Source organism: Phalangium opilio, unplaced genomic scaffold, assembly GCF_054372755.1.
Source record: "Phalangium opilio isolate 3A_F unplaced genomic scaffold, DU_Popi_V2 ptg000019l_1, whole genome shotgun sequence".
Classification (NCBI taxonomy): Eukaryota; Metazoa; Arthropoda; class Arachnida; order Opiliones; family Phalangiidae; genus Phalangium; species Phalangium opilio.
This window is the reverse complement of record NW_028324152.1, coordinates 4,302,238-4,328,217: the sequence shown is the minus strand read 5'-3', so window position 1 is coordinate 4,328,217 and position 25,980 is coordinate 4,302,238.

Below are 25,980 nucleotides of genomic sequence, written 5' to 3'. Positions count from 1 at the left end.
TCATCTAACCATACTAAAAACTTTGGGCTACGACAATCAGGGGCCGAGTACTTAAGCAAAACGTAAAGAAACAAACCCCCTCCATAGGAAATGAGTTAGACTATATTTGCAGGCTCGTAACTCTGTTTCCACTGGAGATACGGGGATGTCCTTTGAGTATGTTATAGTCAAATTTGTCCCCCATCTAACCATACTAAAAACATTGAGCTACGACAAACAGGGGCCGAGTAATTAAGCTAAACGTAAACAAACAACCCGTCCATAGGAAATGCATTAGACTATACTTTGCAGGCCCATAACTCTGTGTCTACTAAAGATACCGGGATGTCCTTAGGATATGTTATAGTCCAATTTGTCCTTCATCTAACCATACTAAAAACATTGAGCTACGACAAACAGGGGCCGAGTAGTTAAGCTAAACGTAAACAAACAACCCGTCCATAGGAAATGCATTAGACTATACTTTGCAGGCCCATAACTCTGTGTCTACTAGAGATACGGGGATGTCCTTAGGATGTGATATAGTCCAAATTGTCCCCCATCTAACCATACTAAAAACATTGAGCTACGACATACAGGGGCCGAGATATTAAGCAAAATGTTCGTCAACTTTGGTATCGTCTCACTTATTTTTATTATGTTACTTATGATTTTTGCACTAAACTTTGGAGGCTCATAACTCTTGTTCTACAAGAGATACTGGGATCTCCTTTGGATATGTTATAGTACTCTTTGCTCCCCATACAAGGATACTTTAAACTGGAGGCTACCTCAATATCGTCGTCAACTTACTTTTTGTCTCACTTATTGTTAGATGGTTACTTTTGATTTTTGAAAATATACTTTGCAGGCTCGTAACTCTGTTTCTACTGGAGATACGGGGATGTCCTTTGAGTATGTTATAGACCAATTTGTAACCCATCTAGCCATACAAATAACTAGTTCTACGACAAACTGTAGTCGAGTAATTAAGCTAATCGTAAACAAACAAACCCCTCCATAGGAAATACATTAGACTAAATTCTGGAGGCTCGTAACTCTGGTTCTACCAGAGATACGGGGATGTAAATAATGTGACCTTGACACAAATGTTCGGATAATTATAAAAAAAAACTTCGCGGTTTCGAACCTTTGGCCTTCCGGGAGTGAGGCGGATGCGATAACCGCTACACTAAAGATATGTTATTATTTTTAATCGAAAGAACAGGGTCAAGTAATTAAGCAATACGTGAACAAACAAACCCCTCCATAGAAAATGCATTAGACTATACTTTGCAGGCTCGTAACTCTGTTTCTACTGGAGATACGGGGATGTCCTTTTAGTATGTTTTAGTCCAATTTGTCCCCCATCTAACCATACTAAAAACATTGAGCTACGACAAACAGGGGCCGAGTAATTAAGCTAAACGTAAACAAACAACCCGTCCAAAGGAAATGCATTAGACTATGCTTTGCAGACCCATAACTCTGTGTCTACTAGAGATACGGGGATGTCCTTAGGATATGTTATAGTCCAAATTGTCCTTCATCTAACCATACTAAAAACTTTGGGCTACGACAATCAGGGGCCGAGTACTTAAGCAAAACGTAAAGAAACAAACCCCCTCCATAGGAAATGAGTTAGACTATATTTGCAGGCTCGTAACTCTGTTTCCACTGGAGATACGGGGATGTCCTTTGAGTATGTTATAGTCAAATTTGTCCCCCATCTAACCATACTAAAAACATTGAGCTACGACAAACAGGGGCCGAGTAATTAAGCTAAACGTAAACAAACAACCCGTCCATAGGAAATGCATTAGACTATACTTTGCAGGCCCATAACTCTGTGTCTACTAGAGATACCGGGATGTCCTTAGGATATGTTATAGTCCAATTTGTCCTTCATCTAACCATACTAAAAACATTGAGCTACGACAAACAGGGGCCGAGTAGTTAAGCTAAACGTAAACAAACAACCCGTCCATAGGAAATGCATTAGACTATACTTTGCAGGCCCATAACTCTGTGTCTACTAGAGATACGGGGATGTCCTTAGGATGTGATATAGTCCAAATTGTCCCCCATCTAACCATACTAAAAACATTGAGCTACGACAAACAGGGGCCGAGATATTAAGCAAAATGTTCGTCAACTTTGGTATCGTCTCACTTATTTTTATTATGTTACTTATGATTTTTGCACTAAACTTTGGAGGCTCATAACTCTTGTTCTACAAGAGATACTGGGATCTCCTTTGGATATGTTATAGTACTCTTTGCTCCCCATACAAGGATACTTTAAACTGGAGGCTACCTCAATATCGTCGTCAACTTACTTTTTGTCTCACTTATTGTTAGATGGTTACTTTTGATTTTTGAAAATATAATTTGCAGGCTCGTAACTCTGTTTCTACTGGAGATACGGGGATGTCCTTTGAGTATGTTATAGACCAATTTGTAACCCATCTAGCCATACAAATAACTAGGGCTACGACAAACTGTAGTCGAGTAATTAAACTAATCGTAAACAAACAAACCCCTCCATAGGAAATACATTAGACTAAATTCTGGAGGCTCGTAACTCTGGTTCTACCAGAGATACGGGGATGTAAATAATGTGACCTTGACACAAATGTTCGGATAATTATAAAAAAAAACTTCGCGGTTTCGAACCTTTGGCCTTCCGGGAGTGAGGCGGATGCGATAACCGCTACACTAAAGATATGTTATTATTTTTAATCGAAAGAACAGGGTCAAGTAATTAAGCAATACGTGAACAAACAAACCCCTCCATAGAAAATGCATTAGACTATACTTTGCAGGCTCGTAACTCTGTTTCTACTGGAGATACGGGGATGTCCTTAGGATTTGTTATAGTCCAAATTGTCCCCCATCTAACCATACTAAATACTTTAGGCTACGACAAACAGGGGCCGAGTACTTAAGCAAAACGTAAAGAAACAAACCCCCTCCATAGGAAATGAGTTAGACTATATTTTGCAGGCTCGTAACTCTGTTTCCACTGGAGATACGGGGATGTCCTTTGAGTATGTTATAGTCAAATTTGTCCCCCATCTAACCATACTAAAAACATTGAGCTACGACAAACAGGGGCCGAGTAACTAAGCTAAACGTAAACAAACAACCCGTCCATAGGAAATGCATTAGACTATAATTTGCAGGCCCATAACTCTGTGTCTACTAGAGATACGGGGATTTCCTTAGGACGTGATATAGTCCAAATTGTCTCCCATCTAACCATACTAAAAATATTGAGCTAAGACAAACAGGGGCCGAGTAATTAAGCTAAACGTAAACAAACAACCCGTCCAAAGGAAATGCATTAGACTATGCTTTGAAGGCCCATAACTCTGTGTCTACTAGAGATACGGGGATGTCCTTAGGATATGTTATAGTCCAAATGGTCCTTCATCTAACCATACTAAAAACTTTGGGCTACGACAAACAGGGGCCGAGTACTTAAGCAAAACGTAAAGAAACAAACCCCCTCCATAGGAAATGAGTTAGACTATATTTGCAGGCTCGTAACTCTGTTTCCACTGGAGATACGGGGATGTCCTTTGAGTATGTTATAGTCAAATTTGTCCCCCATCTAACCATACTAAAAACATTGAGCTACGACAAACAGGGGCCGAGTAACTAAGCTAAACGTAAACAAACAACCCGTCCATAGGAAATGCATTAGACTATAATTTGCAGGCCCATAACTCTGTGTCTACTAGAGATACGGGGATGTCCTTAGGATGTGATATAGTCCAAATTGTCCCCCATCTAACCATACTAAAAACATTGAGCTACGACAAACAGGGGCCGAGATATTAAGCAAAATGTTCGTCAACTTTGGTATCGTCTCACTTATTTTTATTATGTTACTTATGATTTTTGCACTAAACTTTGGAGGCTCATAACTCTTGTTCTACAAGAGATACTGGGATCTCCTTTGGATATGTTATAGTACTCTTTGCTCCCCATACAAGGATACTTTAAACTTGAGGCTACCTCAATATCGTCGTCAACTTACTTTTTGTCTCACTTATTGTTAGATGGTTACTTTTGATTTTTGAAAATATACTTTGCAGGCTCGTAACTCTGTTTCTACTGGAGATACGGGGATGTCCTTTTAGTATGTTGTAGTCCAATTTGTCCCCCATCTAACCATACTAAAAACATTGAGCTACGACAAACAGGGGCCGAGTAATTAAGCTAAACGTAAACAAACAAACCGTCCATAGGAAATGCATTAGACTATAATTTGCAGACCCATAACTCTGTGTCTACTAGAGATACGGGGATGTCCTTAGGATTTGTTATAGTCCAAATTGTCCCCCATCTAACCTAACTAAATACTTTAGGCTACGACAAACAGGGGCCGAGTACTTAAGCAAAACGTAACGAAACAAACCCCCTCCATAGGAAATGCATTAGACTATACTTTGCAGGCCCATAACTCTGTGCCTACTAGAGATACGGGGATGTCCTTAGGAAATTTTATAGTCCAAATTGTCCTCCATCTAACCATACTAAAAACATTGAGCTACGACAAACATTGGCCGAGATATTAAGCAAAATGTTCGTCAACTTTGGTATCGTCTCACTTATTTTTATTATGTTACTTATGATTTTTGCACTAAACTTTGGAGGCTCATAACTCTTGTTCTACAAGAGATACTGGGATCTCCTTTGGATTAATAAAAAATGTCTTTGTACACAAAGACGCGAATAAGTAAGAGATAAGTGTAGAAAATTAATTGTTTGAAGTAACAGATATTCAAATTTTCATTTTTGTAGACGTGATTATAAAACATCAATTATTTGAAAAAATTTCTTATCTTAGTTTTTTTCACCAAAATTCCTCAAGTAATATATTTTATCCTTAAACATGTGCATCATTTTAAAAATAGAAAACGTATGCATTTTATGTTCCTTTTTAAAATTTAGAGATAGTTTGAGTATTCGGGCCTAGAAGGAGAATAAAATGGACAGAAAATCGTTCATAGCAGACAAAATAAAATAAGCATGAAAACTTAACAAAACGTGTTCGTTAATTTTAAAGTTTTCGAGTTTTCAAAAATTGACGTGTTGTATCTTTCTCAAAAGATCACGATCAAGCTACATATCCTTTTGACTCTAATAACTACATCACAGTCAAAGGGCGAATGTAATTTTCGGTTCGCAATATTTTCAATATTAAAATATAAAAATAAATTCTTCTAGCTCTATTTTTCAGGTATCTGAGTATTGGAACTTCCTCGAAGCAAATGTATCTAGAAAATAAACAGTAGTATCAAGGTAGTTTCTCTGAAATATTTGTGAAAGAAACTAAGATAAGAAATTTTTTCAAATAATTGATGTTTTATAATCACGTCTACAAAAATGAAAATTTGAATATCTGTACTTCAAACAATTAATTTTCTACACTTATCTCTTACTTTTTCGCGTCTTTGTGTACAAAGACATTTTTTATTAATATCTGTCACTTCAGTCTTAATATGAATTAAAACTCTTTAGAAACTAGTATTTTAAAACTTATACTGAAAAGGAGGCCCTCCATTTAAATCTTGTGGTGTTGCTCGTTTATTAGTTACCGCGTTTGAACTAACATGGCCCTAACCATCTATTATAGAAGTATTAATCTTGATTGCTTCAACGCCCAGTCCAACTCAAATTGCCTTCCCGTCGTTTTCACGTGCAAAGCATAGTGGATGCAATAATACAAATAGATTCCGAAGACTTAGGCTAAAAAGTTATTATGTAGACCTGTGTACAAAAGCAATCTATACACCTGTGCACAAACATATTCCGTAGACCTGTGCTGGGTGACCACATTTCCTAAATTTTATAATTTTTCCTATTTTCGGACGTCTTCCTATTAGTTCCTATAACTTCGATAATTATCCTTTTTTTTTGAAATTGTAGATATTTTGCGCGCTCTCACTTTTGATTTTGTTATATATCACTCAAAACAGAATTTTGACAGAAAGTAATGCCGATTTCCACTAGCTACTAGCAATCAGCCACCGTGGAATTACAATACAGGCTAACGCTTCTGTGATTCAGATATTCCGATCGTGTTTTAAGTTTAAGTTTATCTATATAAACATGGGTGAATCATATACTAGCTCCCTATAAGTTACTCAGTCACACCTCAAGTCTCTCCTCCCTGGTCACACTGGCCTAATGTATCCAGCATTTTCTTCCGAATAGTAGTCGAGAGGAGGGGAGGCGGGTGAAAGTGATAGTAGACGGTGCCCTCTCTTAGGGCTTTGAAATTAATATATCGAGAACTTGAGTGACGATAGTTCCAAATGGTATTAACGGTTTTGGAGGTTTGACTTCTTTGCGTCACATTAATTCTTTTGCTTATTGAAAAACAATTTTGGTTTCAAAACAGGCTTCGTAAAAAATGGGTTGTACCTTTCTTCATGTTTTTTTATTAGTTCTTTAGACGCATTATTAAAAAGTTTAGTAAGGTTTTCGAGATGACTATTTAGTTGTTGTTTAGCTCTTATTTTTTGAAAAAGTTTGGTTCTCTCACCATAAATAGTTCCTGCCTCTGAATGTTGCCTACGGAATAAAATTTTTTATTCCGTAGGCAACGCTCTGAAGTCTGAATTTCAACGAGTTTCTATCATTTGGGCTTTGTCAAAAAAAAATCCAAAATTCTGCCATTTTAATACGAAAAAAATAAAACTTCCTATTGCGCCGACACTAACCCATTAAAATAATTTCAAAGATAAGATACGACTCTAAACCGTCCGCAAACAATCACAACATTTCTAAAACGTCGTATGCTTATACTAACTACCTTTCAGTTCAAAGTTTCATTGGTTGATCTCCTTTTCCGATTTTTTACCGGAAATACGTAAGCGCCGGGAGAAGTGTTATTTTCTCTCACTGTAGGTCGCATATAGGTAACACTTTTTTGGCGGGAAGAAAACGCTGGATACATTAGGCCAGTGGGTATCGTTCCTTTCAACCGAATTCCCAATGGACCGAAATCCCATTCGACCGAATATCCCGCAATGATTTTAGATTTCCAGCCCAATGGCTACATTCCCGATGGACCGAAATCCCAATCGTCCGAATATGCCCCTAAAAATACATGAATATAACTTGAAACACTGTAGCCGTCAGCGATTCGGTGGTGTAGTGGATACGATGTTGGACTGCGAAGCGATAGGTTGTTGGTTCGAATCTCCGAAAGGTATGTTAATAATATTAAAAGTAAATGTTTCGTGATACTAATTAAAACGCTCACTTTCATTCCTTTCAAGGCAAGAGATATATAGAATTAATAAACAAATTGTGCTTAAAATGAAGTACAGTCTTAATGGTAGTTCCATCAATGTCTTTAAATTTTAAATTAAAATTTTAATATTTTGGTTTCGGGTGGGTTGGGTTGGGTTAGGTTAAGTTAGGTAAGCATAGGTTAGGTTAGGTTAGGTTAGGTTAGGTTAGGTTAGGTTAGCTTAGGTTAGGTTAGTTTAGGTTTGGTTTGGTTTGGTTCCAATAATTCGTTGACTCCTTTTCCAAAATATGCTCCTTTTAATTAGCTACCACCTTTTCCAAAATATTCTCCCTTTAAATAGCTACCACCTTTTCCAAAACATTATCCTATTAATTAGCTGCCACCTTTTCCAAAAGATTTTCCTATTAATTAGCTGCCATCTTTTTCAAAATATTCTCCTATTAATTAGCTGCAACCTTTTCCAAAACATTCTCTTACTAATTAGCTACCACATTTTCCAAAATATTCTCCTTTTAACTAGCTACCACCTTTTCCAAAATATTCTCCTTTTAATTAGCTACCACCTTTTCCAAAACATTCTCCTATTAATTAGCTGCCACCTTTTCCAAAATATTCTCCTACTAATTAGCTGCAACCTTTTCCAAAACATTCTCCTACTAATTAGCTGCCACATTTTCCAAAATATTCTCCTTTTAATTAGCTACCACCTTTTCTAAAATACTCTCCTATTAATTAGCTGCCACCTTTTCCAAAAGATTTTCCTATTAATTAGCTGCCACCTTTTCCAAAATATTCTCCTATTAATTAGCTGCCACCTTTTCCAAAATATTCTTCAATTAATTATCTGACATCTTTTCCAAAATATTTCTATTATTGCTAATAAGTTGTTCGTGGTAAGAGGCGGGCTTTTAATACTCATATAAATAATCTTTTTACCTCCAAACTAGGTTAGGTTAGGTTACGTTTGGTTAGGTTAGGTTAGGTTAGATTAGGTTAGGTTAATCTAGGGTAGGTGAGGTTCGCCGTAATTAAAACGTAGTTAAAATAAGTGCAGTAATTCATTTTCAACTCACATTTATTTTAACAACAATAAGTTGTGAAATTAAAAATATATTTAATGCAAAACCACACAGTATGTCTTCTTCCAGTTCAATAGAACTTCGGTCCAATGGGACTATAATGAAATCGCATCTTTGGCTACGTTCGGTCGAATGGGACCCCAAAAAGCTCCCCTTCTGTCGAATGGGAATTCGGTTCAATGGGACCAAAGTGGCCAGTGTGGCTGAGTAACTTATAGGGAGCTAGTATATGATTCACTCATGATATAAATCAAAGTCCTAACTGACTGACAGACTGACTGATAATTATCGCCCAGCCCAAACCGCTTGGCCCAGAAGGCTGAAAATTTGGAGAAACGTTACTCGTAAGTAGTAGGCGCGTACTTAGAAAGATTTTTCCAATCCGCTACCATCTTAATAAATGGCGCCCAGAAATGTAGCAAATCTTCTCTTTGTAAGAAAGTCCGCGCGTTTCAACCGATTTCACAAATATTTAGTACACTGGATTTCTTTAACCTATAGACGGGCTGAATGGTCTTTCGGGATCGATTTGTTGCCATCATTTCAAATGGCGGTCAGATATTAAAAAATCCTTCTTTATAGAATGTCTGCGTGTAAATAATAAAAAAATGTCCCGACGAGCCGATGGGCGACGCCAAGTGCCTTCGCTCCTAGGATGCTACAAAAATATTAGTCGAATCAGTAAAATGTACCCATACTAGATGGAAGTTCTTACTACACTCAAGCGATGCCGCGGGTAACAGCTAGTTTCCTATAATTTCCTGCAAATCAATTATAAATTTCCTATTTTCCTATAACTATTACAAGGCTTTGCTGTGGTCGCCCTGCCTGTGCACAAACATATTTCGTAGAGCTGTACACATACAGATACCATAGACTTGTGAGAACACATGTCATATAATTGTGTACAAACAGAGCCCGTAGACTTGTGCACAAACAGATCCCTTAGAATTGAGCACAAACTGATGTCATAGACTTGCGTACAAACTGATGTCATAGACTTGCGCGCAAACAGATGTCATAAACTTGTGCAAAAAGAGATGGTATATACCTGTACACAAAAAGATTCCATGGACCTCTGCATATCCATTTGCACAAAAATATCCCGTATCCATTTGCAGAAAAATGTTCTTTAGACCTGCGCACAAACAGATGCAGTGGCCTTTGCAAAAACAGATTCCTTAGGCCTCTGCACAAACCGATTCAGTAGGCCTGTGCACAAAAATATTCCGTAGACCTAAGCACAAAAATATTCCTTAGACCTGTGCACAAACAGATACCCTAGACATGTGCACAAACAGATTCCGGAGACTTGTACACAAACGGAAGTCACAGGGTTGTGCACATTCGGCTGTTAACCGAAAGGTTGGTGGTTCGAGCCCATCCCGGAGCGGTGTTGTGGAGTCTCATATGTGACGTAAAAAGTCAAAGTTTTTCCACAATACCTGACGGCCATTTAATTTTTGGGCTTCCGTGGCGCAATGGTTAGCGCGTTCGGCTGTTAACCGAAAGGTTGGTTGGTCGAGCCCATACGGGAGCGGTGTTGTGAGGTCACAGATGTGACGTAAAAAGTCAAAGTTTTTCCACAATACCTGACAACCATTGAAATTCTGAGCTTCCGTGGCTCAATGGTTAGCGCGTTCGGCTGTTAACTGAAAGGTTGGTGGTTCGAGCCCATCCGGGAGCGGTGTTGTGAGGTCTCAGATGTGACGTAAAAAGTCAAAGTTTTTCCACAATACCTGACGACGATATAATTTTTGGGCTTCCGTTGCGCAACGGTTATCGCGTTCATCTGTTAACCGAAAGGTTGGTGGTTCGGGCCCACCCGGGAGCGGTGTTGTGAGATCTCAGAAGGAACGTAAAAAGCAAAAGTTTTTCCACAATACCTGACAACATTTTAAATTTTAAGCTTCCGTGGCGCAATGCTTAGTGCGTTCGGCAGTTAACCAAAAGGGTGGTGGTTCGAGCCCATCTGGGAGCGGTGTTGTGAGGTGTCAGCTGTAACCCAGAATATAAAAGTTTTTCCACAATACCTGAAGACCATTTAATTTTTGGGCTTCCTTTGCGCAATGGTTATCGCGTTCATCTGTTAACTGAACGGTTGGTCGTTCGAGCCCACCCGGGAGCGGTGTTGTGAGATCTCAAATGTAACGTAAAAAGTCAAAGTTTTTCCACAATACCTGACGAACGTTTAATTTTTGGGCTTCCGTTGCGCAATGGTTATCGCGTTCATCTGTTAACCGAAAGGTTGGTGGTTCCAGCCCACCCGGGAGAGGTGTTGTGGGATCTCAGATGTAGCGTACAAAGTCATAAGTTTTCCACAATACATGACAACATTTTAAATTCTAATTTTCCGTGATGCAATGCTTAGTGTGTTCGGCTGTTAACCGAAAGGTTGGTGGTTCGAGCCCATCCGGGAGCGGTGATGTGAGGTCTCAGATGTGACGTAAAAAGTCAAAGTTTTTCCACAATACCTGACGACGATATAATTTTTGGGCTTCCGTTGCGCAATGGTTAGCGCATTCGGCTGTTAACCGAAAGGTTGGTGGTTCGAGCCCATCCCGGAGCGGTTTTGTGGAGTCTCAGATGTGACGTAAAAAGTCAAAGTTTTTCCACAATACCTATTGGATGTGGAACATATTGGACTATAACATACTCAAAGGACATCCCCGTATCTCTAGTAGAACCTGAGTTATGGCATGTTTTTGAACATTTCGCTTAATTACTCGGCCCATGCTTGTCGTAGCACTAAGTTTATAGTATGGTTGGATGGGCGGACAAATAGGATTATAACACACTCAAAGGACATCCCTGTATCTCTTGTAGAACCAGAGGGTAAACGAGTGCGACAGGGTGGGTTAGCTAAACGAGTGCGACAGGGTGGGGTTAGCTAAACGTGTGCGACAGGGTTGGTTAGCTAAACGAGTGCCACAGGGTGGGTTAGCTAAACGAGTGCGACAGGGTGGGTTAGCTAAACGAGTGCGACAGGGTTGGTTAGCTAAACGAGTGCGACAGGGTTCGTTAGCTAAACGAGTGCCACAGGGTGGGTTAGCTAAACAAGTGCCACAGGGTGGGTTAGCTAAACGAGTGCGACAGGGTGGGTTAGCTAAACGAGTGCGACAGGGTGGGTTAGCTTAACGAGTGCGACAGGGTGGGTTAGCTAAACGAGTGCGACAGGGTGGGTTAGCTAATCGAGTGCGACAGGGTGTGTTAGCTAAACGAGTGCGACAGGGTGGGTTAGCTAATCGAGTGCGACAGGGTGGGTTAGCTAAATAAACGAGTGCGACAGGGTGGGTTAGCTATACGAGTGCGACAGGGTGGGTTAGCTAAACGAGTGCGACAGGGTGGGTTAGCTAAACGAGTGCGACAGAGTGGGTTAGCTAAACGAGTTCGACAGGGTGGGTTAGCTAAACGAATGCGACAGGGTGGGTTAGCTAAACGAATGCGACAGGGTGGGTTAGCTAAACGAGTGCGACAGAGTGGGTTAGCTAAACGAGTGCGACAGGGTGGGTTAGCTAAACGAGTGCGACAGGGTGGGTTAGCTAAACGAGTGCGACAGGGTGGGTTAGCTAAACGAGTGCGACAGTGTGGGTTAGCTAAACGAGTGCGACAGTGTGGGTTAGCTAAACGAGTGCGACAGTGTGGGCTAGCTAAACGAGTGCGACAGGGTGGGTTAGCTAAACGAGTGCGACAGGGTGGGTTAGCTAAACGAGTGCGACAAGTTGGGTTTAGCCAAACGAGAGAGCCATGTTTTTCGTAGCCGTAAGCTTTTATTATGGGTGGATGGGGGACAAATTGGACTTTAACATACTCAAATGACATCACCGTATCTCTAGTAAAACCAGAGTTACGAGCCCCCAAAATAAAGTGTAATGTTAATCCTATGGAGTGTATGTTCACGAACATTTTGCTTAATTACTCGGCCCTGATTTCCCTGAATTTTCCCTGAGGTTTTTGTCAACTATTTATTTCCCTGATTTTTCCAGATTTTCCCGGTTTTCCAGGTTTGTATGAGCCCTGATTCGAAATAAATTTATATTTTTGTTGTGGCTCGTTTTGTGAAGGAAAAATAGGGCAGATTTCAGAAGAATGCTTTGACTAGTGTAGAAGTTGCAGGTGAGTTCTCCTTGTTTGTCATTCAATGGTATTAATTACGTTGTTAGTTTATAATATTGAATATCGGTAATGGTATGGAAATGGTTCTCTGCTATATTTGATTTCGGTAATGGTTGGAAATGAGATAACGTTTCTTAATCGGGAATGGGAATGGTTGGTATTTGGAAACCACGGATCGTTAACGTATGGGGAGGTTGATGAAATCTATGGGTGGAATTGGTAAACAAAAATTTGAACAAGAGTGGTATGGAAATGGTAACGTTTGAAACTGAAATGCAGCTCTCTAAACCTTAGAGTATATCGTAGTGGTATCTATGCTCCTTGGTTTTCCGTTCCAAAACTTCTGTTGGCTGGGATCTCCGTCGAAAAGAAAAATGGCGATATGGTGGACGTAGAAACACGTTGCAATTCTTATATTAAAGATACCTCGAATAAATTTGTCCAAATCGTTTTAATTTAACCACGGAATTCTCACTCACACATATCACAACAAAACATCATTGACGATCGTTTAAATTTTTTGTAGAAAACTAGAAACCCCGACTAAAAGCCAACTTCTTAGCCAAGGCTTAATTTACACCGTTCCGACAGAAGCAGACGTGAGCCATTTTCGCTCCCAAAATCAAAAGATAAAAATAGTTCTAAACCGGATGTGTGTAAGTTAATGCGCGTGGGCGCTAAAAAAAAGGGTAACCATTTCTTTGGGAGTTAAGCGGTGTATGAATCCGCTGAGCTTTACGGCGAAACTTTGTTGTTACGGGCTTTTTAACCAGTTTCGTACTTCGGGTTATTATGAACTCCTGGTGGGACAAAGTTCAACTCCGGTACTAGCAAACGCAAAAACTAAACGCTAGTTCAGCATAACCAAAAACTAAACAGAAATTCGTTTACTGATCATAAACAAAACTACTAAAACATAGCACCAGCGATAGCGATTAAATGAAATCCAAAACTTATTTACTTGAAAAGTATTAATGTTCATCAAGATAATATCAAAAATAAACATAAGCAAATTATCATCTTAAAAACAGATCAAGAGCAGCGCTATCCAGTTAACTGTAACCTAAACAAAAGTCCACACGAATAATCAATCATTATATGGACTAACAAGATTATGATACTTTACGAAATCATTTTTTAAAAAAATAGACTCTAGTCTTTAAACATATTAACCACAATACATAAAAAGAATAGAACAAAACACAAAATTTACAGAGCGCTCTAAATTAACTTCGAAGTGAATTCACATTAATCCATTTACTTTTTAATAACCCTACGCGTAACTAGATCTCTAGGTCGTAGTACTCTACTATCACTAAGATCATCACGATCATCCTGATCGTCATTATCGAATGGTTTAATTTCATTGTTTCCTATTAAACCTATACTGGTAGGGTGACTATCATTTTTCCGTTTAGTCGGTACCGAAATTTTGTCACCATTACCCGAATGCGTACTGTCAGCCTCGTAACCCTGCGCAAGGGCTGATACTGCCAGCCTTTGTCTTTCGACGTACGGTTTTAGCTCTGAAACATGATATGTTCCAGGCAATTCTTTGCCATTAGGGTGAGCCAACCTGTACGTTAGTTTTGATAACTTTTTCGAAATTTTAAAGGGACCTTCGTACTTATCCGCTAATTTCTTACTAAAGTCATCCGCAGCGCTGGATAAAAAATGTGTTTTACGTAACACTAAATTTCCATCCTGGAACTCGAAATCACGATGACTTCGGTCATAGTACGCTTTTTGCTTTTGTTGAGCAATTTTAATGCGGTCTTTAGCCTTTTCAACAGCTTCCTCCACTACCGAAGCTACTCTGAGACCATAAAAACTCTCAGTCTCAGGCACTAAATATTCTTCCGGATTTTTATCTTTCAGAACGCTACTGGCCGTTCTCAGTTCGCGACCAAACATCAAGAACGCAGGGGTGTATCCTGTCGTCTCTTGACGAGCGGTCCTAATAGCCATGGCGAACTGGAAAATGCCTTTGTCCTAATCTTTGTGATTATCCTCTACATAGGATACTACCATAGTTCCTATGATTCTATTAAACCTTTCTGTTAGGTTACCCTGAGATGAATATAAGGACGTATAGCGTTGTTTGACCTGCAACGTCTCGAAAACCTTTTTGAAAATACGAGAAACAAACTGTCGGCCATTGTCGCTTACTAAGCAGGTGGGCAATCCAAATCGCGTAAAAATGTCACCGATAAGATGACGCACAATAGACTTAGTAGCGGTCCTTAACGGGAATATCTCCACCCATTTGGTTAAGGTGTCTGACACCACTTATCATTTTCTAAATATTGAAAAATCGCGCTCATTTCTTTGTCGTTACGCTGTGCTTGTATAATGTCGTCGCTGTCAAACTTGACTAATACCGGGCTAGAATGAGGGGTGCTAGATGTTATTGCACTAAGAATACCTATATCACAGTCGGAGTTACGCGTTAATTGTTCATCCCTATTTAGAATCCTTGATTGTTCAACTACCGCTGAAGTTTCGGTATGCTCGTCTTGTTCCGGTATCCGCGAGAGGGCGTCAGCTACAACATTATCTTTGCCGGGTATATGGTTTACGGTGAAATCAAAAGCTTGTAGCCTTGCGTTCCACCTGGCAAATTTGCCGGTGGGGTCTCGCGCGCGGTAAAGCCAGCGTATTGCACTGTGATCGGTAAAAACTTCAAATTTTGACCCTTAATGTATGGGCGGAACTTCTCTACTGCCCAGACGACAGCTAAACATTCCCGCTCAGTCGTGGAATATTTTCTTTCCGTGTCGCTAAGTGAGCGGCTAGCGAATTGGACGACGTGTCGCTTTCCCTTTATTTTCTGCGACAGCACTGCTTCCAATCCAAGGTAGGAAGCGTCCGTGTGTAGTATGAAGGGCTGTGTATAGTCCGTTGAACTTAACACTGAGGCCGACGACAATTCTTTCTTCAAGGTATAAAGGTACGTCCGCACTAGGCGTAAATTTTCGCTCGCCACGCTACGTACGCTACGCTCGCCACGCACGCATCGTTACGTAAAAAGTCAGTGTTTTTCCACAATACCAGAAGACCACTTAACTTTTGGGCTTCCGTGGCGCAATGGTTAGCGCGTTCGGCTGTTAACCGAAAGGTTGGTGGTTCGAGCCCATCCGGGAGCGGTGTTGTGAGGTCTCAGATGTGACGTAAAAAGTCAAAGTTTTTCCACAATACCTGACGACGATATAATTTTTGGGCTTCCGTTGCGCAACGGTTATCGCGTTCATCTGTTAACCGAAAGGTTGGGGGTTCGGGCCCACCCGGGAGCGGTGTTGTGAGATCTCAGAAGGAACGTAAAAAGCCAAAGTTTTTCTACAATACCTGACAACATTTTAAATTCTAAGCTTCCATGGCGCAGTGCTTAGTGCGTTCGGCTGTTAACCGAAAGGTCGGTGGTTCGAGCCCACCCGGGAGCGGTGTTGTGAGGCCTCAGATGTGACGTAAAAAGTCAAAGTTTTCCCACAATACCTGACGAACATTTATTTTTTGGGCTTCCGTGGCGCAATGGTTAGCGCATTCGGCTGTTAACCGAAAGGTTGGTGGTTCGAGCCCATCCCGGAGCGGTGTTGTGGAGTCTCATATGTGACGTAAAAATTCAAAGTTTTTCCACAATACCTGACGGCCATTTAATTTTTGGGCTTCCGTGGCGCATTGGTTAGCGAGTTGGTGGTTCGAGCCTATACGGGAGCGGTGTTGTGAGGTCTCAGATGTGACGTAAAAAGTCAAAGTTTTTCCACAATACCTGACGACGATATAATTTTTGGGCTTCCGTTGCGCAACGGTTATCGCGTTCATCTGTTAACCGAAAGGTAGGTGGTTCGGGCCCACCCGGGAGCGGTGTTGTGGGGTCTCAGATGTAGCGTAAAAAGTCATAAGTTTTTCACAATACCTGACAACATTTTAAATTCTAAGCTTCCATGGCGCAATGGTTAGTGCGTTCGGCTGTTAACCGAGAGGTCGGTGGTTCTAGCCCACCCGGGAGCGGTGTTGTGAGGCCTCAGATGTGACGTAAAAAGTTAAAGTTTTCCCACAATACCTGACGAACATTTATTTTTTGGGCTTCCGTGGCGCAATGGTTAGCGCATTCGGCTGTTAACCGAAAGGTTGGTGGTTCGAGCCCATCCCGGAGCGGTGTTGTGGAGTTTCATATGTGACGTAAAAAGTCAAAGTTTTTCCACAATACCTGACGGCCATTTAATTTTTGGGCTTCCGTGGCGCAATGGTTAGCGCGTTCGGCTGTTAACCGAAAGGTTGGTGGTTCGAGCCCATACGGGAGCGGTGTTGTGAGGTCTCAGATGTGACGTAAAAATTCAAAGTTTTTCCACAATACCTGACGGCCATTTAATTTTTGGGCTTCCGTGGCGCAATGGTTAAAATGATGTATGTTAATTTGTCTCACTTAATTTAAATTCGAATTATTCACTAGCACTCTCGGCAACGGCCATATCACGATGAAAACACCGGTTCACTTCCGATCACCGAAGTTAAGCAGCGTCGAGCGCATACAGTACTTGGGAATACTGCGTGCCGTTTGTTTTTTCACTTTTGTTTCCTCTTTTAAATTCCACCAGATATGAAAAAAGCAAACATATCTTCTTTATGTTATTGTTTTATTTATTGTTGAGGATTGGTGTAGGGGTGTTAACCTAACCGTCAATCCCAACAAGACTGTCCTTATACCGTTTACTCGGAAAAGGACTAATGACCTATTCAACGATATTTCCTTCTTTGGACAGGTTTTAAAGAAGTCCTCCGAGGTCAAATACCTTGGCGTGACTTTCGATGCCAAGCTTACTTGGAAGTCCCACCTTTATCTGAGTATCAAGAAGGCCAAAATTTTATTTTGGCGTTTAAGAAGTTCAGTCAGCAAGTCCTGGGGCTTAAGCCCTAGCGCTGTAAACTGGATTTATACCAGGATCATCAGGCCAGTGGTCTCCTATGGAGCTCTTGTCTGGTGGCCCAGGGTTCGCCTAAAAACAGCCCAAGATGAACTACGCAAGCTACAAAGGCTGGCGTGCATCGGTATCACGGGGTCCATGAGAACAGCCCCCACAGCTTCTCTGGAAATCCTTCTCAATATGCTTCCTCTTCACCTTTTTATTGAGGAGGAAGCTATTATGGGAGCCTGTAGGCTCAACAACCTCGGCTGGTGGAAGCCCAAGCATTGGGACTTCAGTCACACCAAGCTTTTCAGTGAGTACAGCAGTACTGAGCCATCACTCGTGATGGTCTCAGATAAATCTGTTATATCACACCACTTCGACAAGCCCTTCAGCGTGCACTTTCCCAGTCGCGCTGATTGGGAGACAACCCCAGTCCTCGGGACTGGGGGGGAGTCCGTCTGGTTCACGGACGGCTCTAAGACGGACTCTGGAGTTGGTGCCGGGGTCTACTGCTTGACCAAGAAGTTTGGTTTTTACGAGAGCCTTGGCAACTATGCCAGCGTTTTCCAGGCGGAAATCATGGCCATTTGTTTATGCGCGGATTTCTGCAACAAGAAAAACTACCGCGGACGGACGATTCAGATCTATTCGGATAGTCAGGCCGCCCTCAAGGCGCTGAATCAGTGCCTTGTCGATTCCAGACTGGTGCTCAGCTGTCTGGATCTGCTGGGTTCTTTGGCTGCCCGCAACAAGGTTCAATTGCTGTGGGTGCCAGGGCACTGCGGATACCTGGGCAATGAGAGGGCTGATATGTATGCCAAAAGGTGGGCTGAGGCGAAGTTCTTCGGACCAGAGCCTGCGGTTCCCATCCCCCATGGCATCATTCGCCATAGGATTCACTGCCGGATGTCTGCACTTCAACTGCAGCTCTGGCTTGACATGGATGGACAGAGACAGGCCAAGGAGTTTGTCCCGGGTCCTTCTATCACTAGGGCAAAGGAACTGCTTGCCTTCACCAAAAACAAAATTAGGCTGGTCACCAGTCTCCTCACTGGACACTGCCGGCTGAATAGACACCTGCACTTATTGGGCATCGTTGATGACCCGCTCTGTAGGTTCTGCCGGGAGGTAGAGGAAACCTCCTCCCATATCCTCTGTAGTTGCGACTACCTCGCGGCCATGAGGTTCGAGCATTTCGACATGCATACTATGGAACCTCACCAGTTCTCTACTGTCTCGGCCAATCGGATTCTCCGATTCATCGAGGCGACAGGACTCTTCGTAGTCTAACAAGCTCGGGGCGCACAATATACCCTAGGTATCGGTGCTCGGCGCGGCGACGCGCCACCCCCTTCAACAATAACAATAACAATACTGAAAATTCATTTTGAACCGTTTTTTTGAATGAATATCGTTACATTTGCTTGAATTGCAGCAAAAAATACAAAAATAATGGTTTCAGTGGTTATATTTGAAAATAGTGAAAAAATTCTCAAAATGTGCTTTTCTGGTCGAGAAACGTCGATTTTGAAAAAGGTATTAAAAATCGAGGTACATTTTTATTTATTGATCAATCGAGATGAAATCACTTCTAATGAGTGTTTTATAGGTAATTAAGCCGAATTCGGTCAAAAATTTGTCCAGAAGAAAATGCATTCAAAAGTGTACCGAAAAAATCGCATGTTTTTTTTTCTTCAAGATACAAAATCCATGACGATTTCTTCTTGAAAATTGAATTTAAACAGTTTTTTGAATGAATATCGTTACATTTGCTTGAATTAAAGCAAAAAGTACAAAAATAATGGTTTCAGTGGTTATTTTTGAAAATATTGAAAAAATACTCAAAATTTGCTTCTCTGGTCGAGAAACGTCGTTTTCGAAAATGTTATTAAAAATCGAGGTACATTTTTATTTATTGATCAATCGAGATGAAATCACTTTTAATGAGTATTTTGTAGGTAATTAAGCTGAATTGGGTCAAAAATTTGTCCAGAAAAAAATGCATTCAAAAGTGTACCGAAAAAATCGCATGTTTTTTTTCATAGAGATACAAAATCCGTGACAACGATTTCTTACTGAAAATTCATTTTGAACCGTTTTTTGAATGAATATCGTTACATTTGCTTGAATTGCAGCAAAAAATACAAAAATAATGGTTTCAGTGGTTATATTTGAAAATAATGAACAAATTCTCAAAATGTGCTTTTCTGGTCGAGAAACTTCGATTTTGAAAAAGGTATTAAAAATCGAGGTACATTTTTATTTATTGATCAATCGAGATGAAATCACTTTTAATGAGTATTTTATAGGTAATTAAGCCGAATTCGGTCAAAAATTTGTCCAGAAGAAAATGCATTCAAAAGTGTACCGAAAAAATCGCATGTTTTTTTCTCTTCAAGATACAAAATCCATGACGATTTCTTCTTGAAAATTGAATTTAAACAGTTTTTTGAATGATATCGTTACATTTGCTTGAATTAAAGCAAAAAGTACAAAAATAATGGTTTCAGTGGTTATTTTTGAAAATATTGAAAAAATACTCAAAATTTGCTTCTCTGGTCGAGAAACGTCGTTTTCGAAAATGTTATTAAAAATCGAGGTACATTTTTATTTAGTGATCAATCGAGATGAAATCACTTTTAATGAGTATTTTGTAGGTAATTAAGCTGAATTGGGTCAAAAATTTGTCCAGAAAAAAATGCATTCAAAAGTGTACCGAAAAAATCGCATGTTTTTTTTCATCAAGATACAAAATCCGTGACAACGATTTCTTACTGAAAATTCATTTTGAACCGTTTTTTGAATGAATATCGTTACATTTGCTTGAATCGCAGCAAAAAATACAAAAATAATGGTTTCAGTGGTTATATTTGAAAATAGTGAAAAAATTCTCAAAATGTGCTTTTCTGGTCGAGAAACGTCATTTTGAAAAATGTATTAAAAATCGAGGTACATTTTTATTTATTGATCAATCGAGATGAAATCACTTTTAATGAGTATTTTATAGGTAATTAAGCCGAATTCGGTCAAAAATTTGTCCAGAAGAAAATGCATTCAAAAGTGTACCGAAAAAATCGCATGTTTTTTTCTTCAAGATACAAAATCCGTGACAACGATTTTTTACTGAAAATTGAATTTGAACAGTTTTTTGAATGAATATCGTTATATTTGCTTGAATTATAGCAAAAAATACAAAAATAATGGTTTCAGTGGTTATATTTGAAAATAGTGAAAAAATTCTCAAAATGTGCTTTTCTGGTCGAGAAACGTCGATTTTGAAAATGGTTTAAAAATCGAGGTACATTTTTATTTATTGATCAATCGAGATGAAATCACTTTTATTGAGTATTTAGTAGGTAATTAAGCTGAATATGGTCAAAAATTTGTCCAGAAAAAATGCATTCAAAAGTGTACCGAAAAAATCGCATGTTTTTTTTCTTCAAGATACAAAATCCGTGACAACGATTTCTTCTTGAAAATTGAACTTAAACAGTTTTATGAATGAATATCGTTACATTTGCAAAAAGTACAAAAATGATGGTTTCGGTGGTTATATTTGAAAATATTGAAAAAAATACTCAAAATGTGCTTCTCTGGTCGAGAAACGTCGTTTTCGAATATGTTATTAAAAATCGAGGTACATTTTTATTTATTGATCAATCGAGATGAAATCACTTTTAATGAGTATTTTGTAGGTAATTAAGCTGAATTGGGTCAAAAATTTGTCCAGAAAAAAATGCATTCAAAAGTGTACCGAAAAAATCGCATGTTTTTTTTCATCAAGATACAAAATCCGTGACAACGATTTCTTACTGAAAATTCATTTTGAACCGTTTTTTGAATGAATATCGTTACATTTGCTTGAATTGCAGCAAAAAATACAAAAATAATGGTTTCAGTGGTTATATTTGAAAATAATGAAAAAATTCTCAAAATGTGCTTTTCTGGTCGAGAAACTTCGATTTTGAAAAAGGTATTAAAAATCGAGGTACATTTTTATTTATTGATCAATCGAGATGAAATCACTTTTAATGAGTATTTTATAGGCAATTAAGCCGAATTCGGTCAAAAATTTGTCCAGAAGAAAATGCATTCAAAAGTGTACCGAAAAAATCGCATGTTTTTTTTTCTTCAAGATACAAAATCCATGACGATTTCTTCTTGAAAATTGAATTTAAACAGTTTTTTTAATGAATATCGTTACATTTGCTTGAATTAAAGCAAAAAGTACAAAAATAATGGTTTCAGTGGTTATTTTTGAAAATATTGAAAAAATACTCAAAATTTGCTTCTCTGGTCGAGAAACGTCGTTTTCGAAAATGTTATTAAAAATCGAGGTACATTTTTATTCAGTGATCAATCGAGATGAAATCACTTTTAATGAGTATTTTGTAGGTAATTAAGCTGAATTGGGTCAAAAATTTGTCCAGAAAAAAATGCATTCAAAAGTGTACCGAAAAAATCGCATGTTTTTTTTCATCAAGATACAAAATCCGTGACAACGATTTCTTACTGAAAATTCATTTTGAACCGTTTTTTGAATGAATATCGTTACATTTGCTTGAATCGCAGCAAAAAATACAAAAATAATGGTTTCAGTGGTTATATTTGAAAATAGTGAAAAAATTCTCAAAATGTGCTTTTCTGGTCGAGAAACGTCATTTTGAAAAATGTATTAAAAATCGAGGTACATTTTTATTTATTGATCAATCGAGATGAAATCACTTTTAATGAGTATTTTATAGGTAATTAAGCCGAATTCGGTCAAAAATTTGTCCAGAAGAAAATGCATTCAAAAGTGTACCGAAAAAATCGCATGTTTTTTTCTTCAAGATACAAAATCCGTGACAACGATTTTTTACTGAAAATTGAATTTGAACAGTTTTTTGAATGAATATCGTTATATTTGCTTGAATTATAGCAAAAAATACAAAAATAATGGTTTCAGTGGTTATATTTGAAAATAGTGAAAAAATTCTCAAAATGTGCTTTTCTGGTCGAGAAACGTCGATTTTGAAAATGGTTTAAAAATCGAGGTACATTTTTATTTATTGATCAATCGAGATGAAATCACTTTTATTGAGTATTTAGTAGGTAATTAAGCTGAATATGGTCAAAAATTTGTCCAGAAAAAATGCATTCAAAAGTGTACCGAAAAAATCGCATGTTTTTTTTCTTCAAGATACAAAATCCGTGACAACGATTTCTTCTTGAAAATTGAACTTAAACAGTTTTATGAATGAATATCGTTACATTTGCAAAAAGTACAAAAATGATGGTTTCGGTGGTTATATTTGAAAATATTGAAAAAATACTCAAAATGTGCTTCTCTGGTCGAGAAACGTCGTTTTCGAATATGTTATTAAAAATCGAGGTACATTTTTATTTATTGATCAATCGAGATGAAATCACTTTTAATGAGTATTTTGTAGGTAATTAAGCTGAATTGGGTCAAAAATTTGTCCAGAAAAAAATGCATTCAAAAGTGTACCGAAAAAATCGCATGTTTTTTTTCATCAAGATACAAAATCCGTGACAACGATTTCTTACTGAAAATTCATTTTGAACCGTTTTTTGAATGAATATCGTTACATTTGCTTGAATTGCAGCAAAAAATACAAAAATAATGGTTTCAGTGGTTATATTTGAAAATAATGAAAAAATTCTCAAAATGTGCTTTTCTGGTCGAGAAACTTCGATTTTGAAAAAGGTATTAAAAATCGAGGTACATTTTTATTTATTGATCAATCGAGATGAAATCACTTTTAATGAGTATTTTATAGGCAATTAAGCCGAATTCGGTCAAAAATTTGTCCAGAAGAAAATGCATTCAAAAGTGTACCGAAAAAATCGCATGTTTTTTTTTCTTCAAGATACAAAATCCATGACGATTTCTTCTTGAAAATTGAATTTAAACAGTTTTTTTAATGAATATCGTTACATTTGCTTGAATTAAAGCAAAAAGTACAAAAATAATGGTTTCAGTGGTTATTTTTGAAAATATTGAAAAAATACTCAAAATTTGCTTCTCTGGTCGAGAAACGTCGTTTTCGAAAATGTTATTAAAAATCGAGGTACATTTTTATTCAGTGATCAATCGAGATGAAATCACTTTTAATGAGTATTTTGTAGGTAATTAAGCTGAATTGGGTCAAAAATTTGTCCAGAAAAAAATGCATTCAAAAGTGTACCGAAAAAATCGCATGTTTTTTTTCATCAAGATACAAAATCCGTGACAACGATTTCTTACTGAAAATTCATTTTGAACCGTTTTTTGAATGAATATCGTTACATTTGCTTGAATTGCAGCAAAAAATACAAAAATAATGGTTTCAGTGGTTATATTTGAAAATAGTGAAAAAATTCTCAAAATGTGCTTTTCTGGTCGAGAAACGTCATTTTGAAAAAGGTATTAAAAATCGAGGTACATTTTTATTTATTGATCAATCGAGATGAAATCACTTTTAATGAGTATTTTATAGGTAATTAAGCCGAATTCGGTCAAAAATTTGTCCAGAAGAAAATGCATTCAAAAGTGTACCGAAAAAATCGCATGTTTTTTTCTTCAAGATACAAAATCCGTGACAACGATTTTTTACTGAAAATTGAATTTGAACAGTTTTTTGAATGAATATCGTTATATTTGCTTGAATTATAGCAAAAAATACAAAAATAATGGTTTCAGTGGTTATATTTGAAAATAGTGAAAAAATTCTCAAAATGTGCTTTTCTGGTCGAGAAACGTCGATTTTGAAAATGGTTTAAAAATCGAGGTACATTTTTATTTATTGATCAATCGAGATGAAATCACTTTTATTGAGTATTTAGTAGGTAATTAAGCTGAATATGGTCAAAAATTTGTCCAGAAAAAATGCATTCAAAAGTGTACCGAAAAAATCGCATGTTTTTTTTCTTCAAGATACAAAATTCGTGACAACGATTTCTTCTTGAAAATTGAACTTAAACAGTTTTATGAATGAATATCGTTACATTTGCAAAAAGTACAAAAATGATGGTTTCGGTGGTTATATTTGAAAATATTGAAAAAATACTCAAAATGTGCTTCTCTGGTCGAGAAACGTCGTTTTCGAATATGTTATTAAAAATCGAGGTACATTTTTATTTATTGATCAATCGAGATGAAATCACTTTTAATGAGTATTTTGTAGGTAATTAAGCTGAATTCGGTCAAAAATTTGTCCAGAAAAAAATGCATTCAAAAGTGGACGGAAAAAATCGCATGATTTTTTTCTTCAAGATACAAAATCCGTGACAACGATTTCTTACTGAAAATTCATTTTGAACAGCTTTTTGATTGAATATCGTTACATTTGCTTGAATTACAGCAAAAAATACAAAAATAATGGTTTCAGTGGTTATATTTGAAAATAGTGAAAAAATTCTCAAAATGTGCTTCTCTGGTCGAGAAACGTCGATTTTGAAAATGGTATTAAAAATCAAGGTACATTTTTATTTATTGATCAATCGAGATGAAATCACTTTTAATGAGTATTTTATAGGTAATTAAGCCGAATTCGGTCAAAAATTTGTCCAGAAAAAAAGGCATTCAAAAGTGTACCGAAAAAATCGCATGTTTTTTTTCTTCAAGATACAAAATCCGTGACAACGATCTCTTACTGAAAATTCATTTTGAACCGTTTTTTGAATGAATATCGTTACATTTGCTTGATTTGCAGCAAAAAATACAAAAATAATGGTTTCAGTGTTTATATTTGAAAATAGTGAAAAAATTCTCAAAATGTGCTTTTCTGGTCGAGAAACGTCGATTTTGAAAAAGGTATTAAAAATCGAGGTACATTTTTATTTATTGATCAATCGAGATGAAATCACTTCTAATGAGTGTTTTATAGGTAATTAAGCCGAATTCGGTCAAAAATTTGTCCAGAAGAAAATGCATTCAAAAGTGTACCGAAAAAATCGCATGTTTTTTTTTCTTCAAGATACAAAATCCATGACGATTTCTTCTTGAAAATTGAATTTAAACAGTTTTATGAATGAATATCGTTACATTTGCTTGAATTAAAGCAAAAAATACAAAAATAATGGTTTCAGTGGTTATATTTGAAAATATTGAAAAAATACTCAAAATGTGCTTCTCTGGTCGAGAAACGTCGTTTTCGAAAATGTTATTAAAAATCGAGGTACATTTTTATTTATTGATCAATCGAGATGAAATCACTTTTAATGAGTATTTTGTAGGTAATTAAGCTGAATTGGGTCAAAAATTTGTCCAGAAAAAAATGTATTCAAAAGTGTACCGAAAAAATCGCATGTTTTTTTTCATCAAGATACAAAATCCGTGACAACGATTTCTTACTGAAAATTCATTTTGAACCGTTTTTTGAATGAATATCGTTACATTTGCTTGAATTGCAGCAAAAAATACAAAAATAATGGTTTCAGTGGTTATATTTGAAAATAGTGAAAAAATTCTCAAAATGTGCTTTTCTGGTCGAGAAACGTCGATTTTGAAAAAGGTTTAAAAATCGAGGTACATTTTTATTTATTGATCAATCGAGATGAAATCACTTTTATTGAGTATTTAGTAGGTAATTAAGCTGAATACGGTCAAAAATTTGTCCAGAAAAAATGCATTCAAAAGTGTA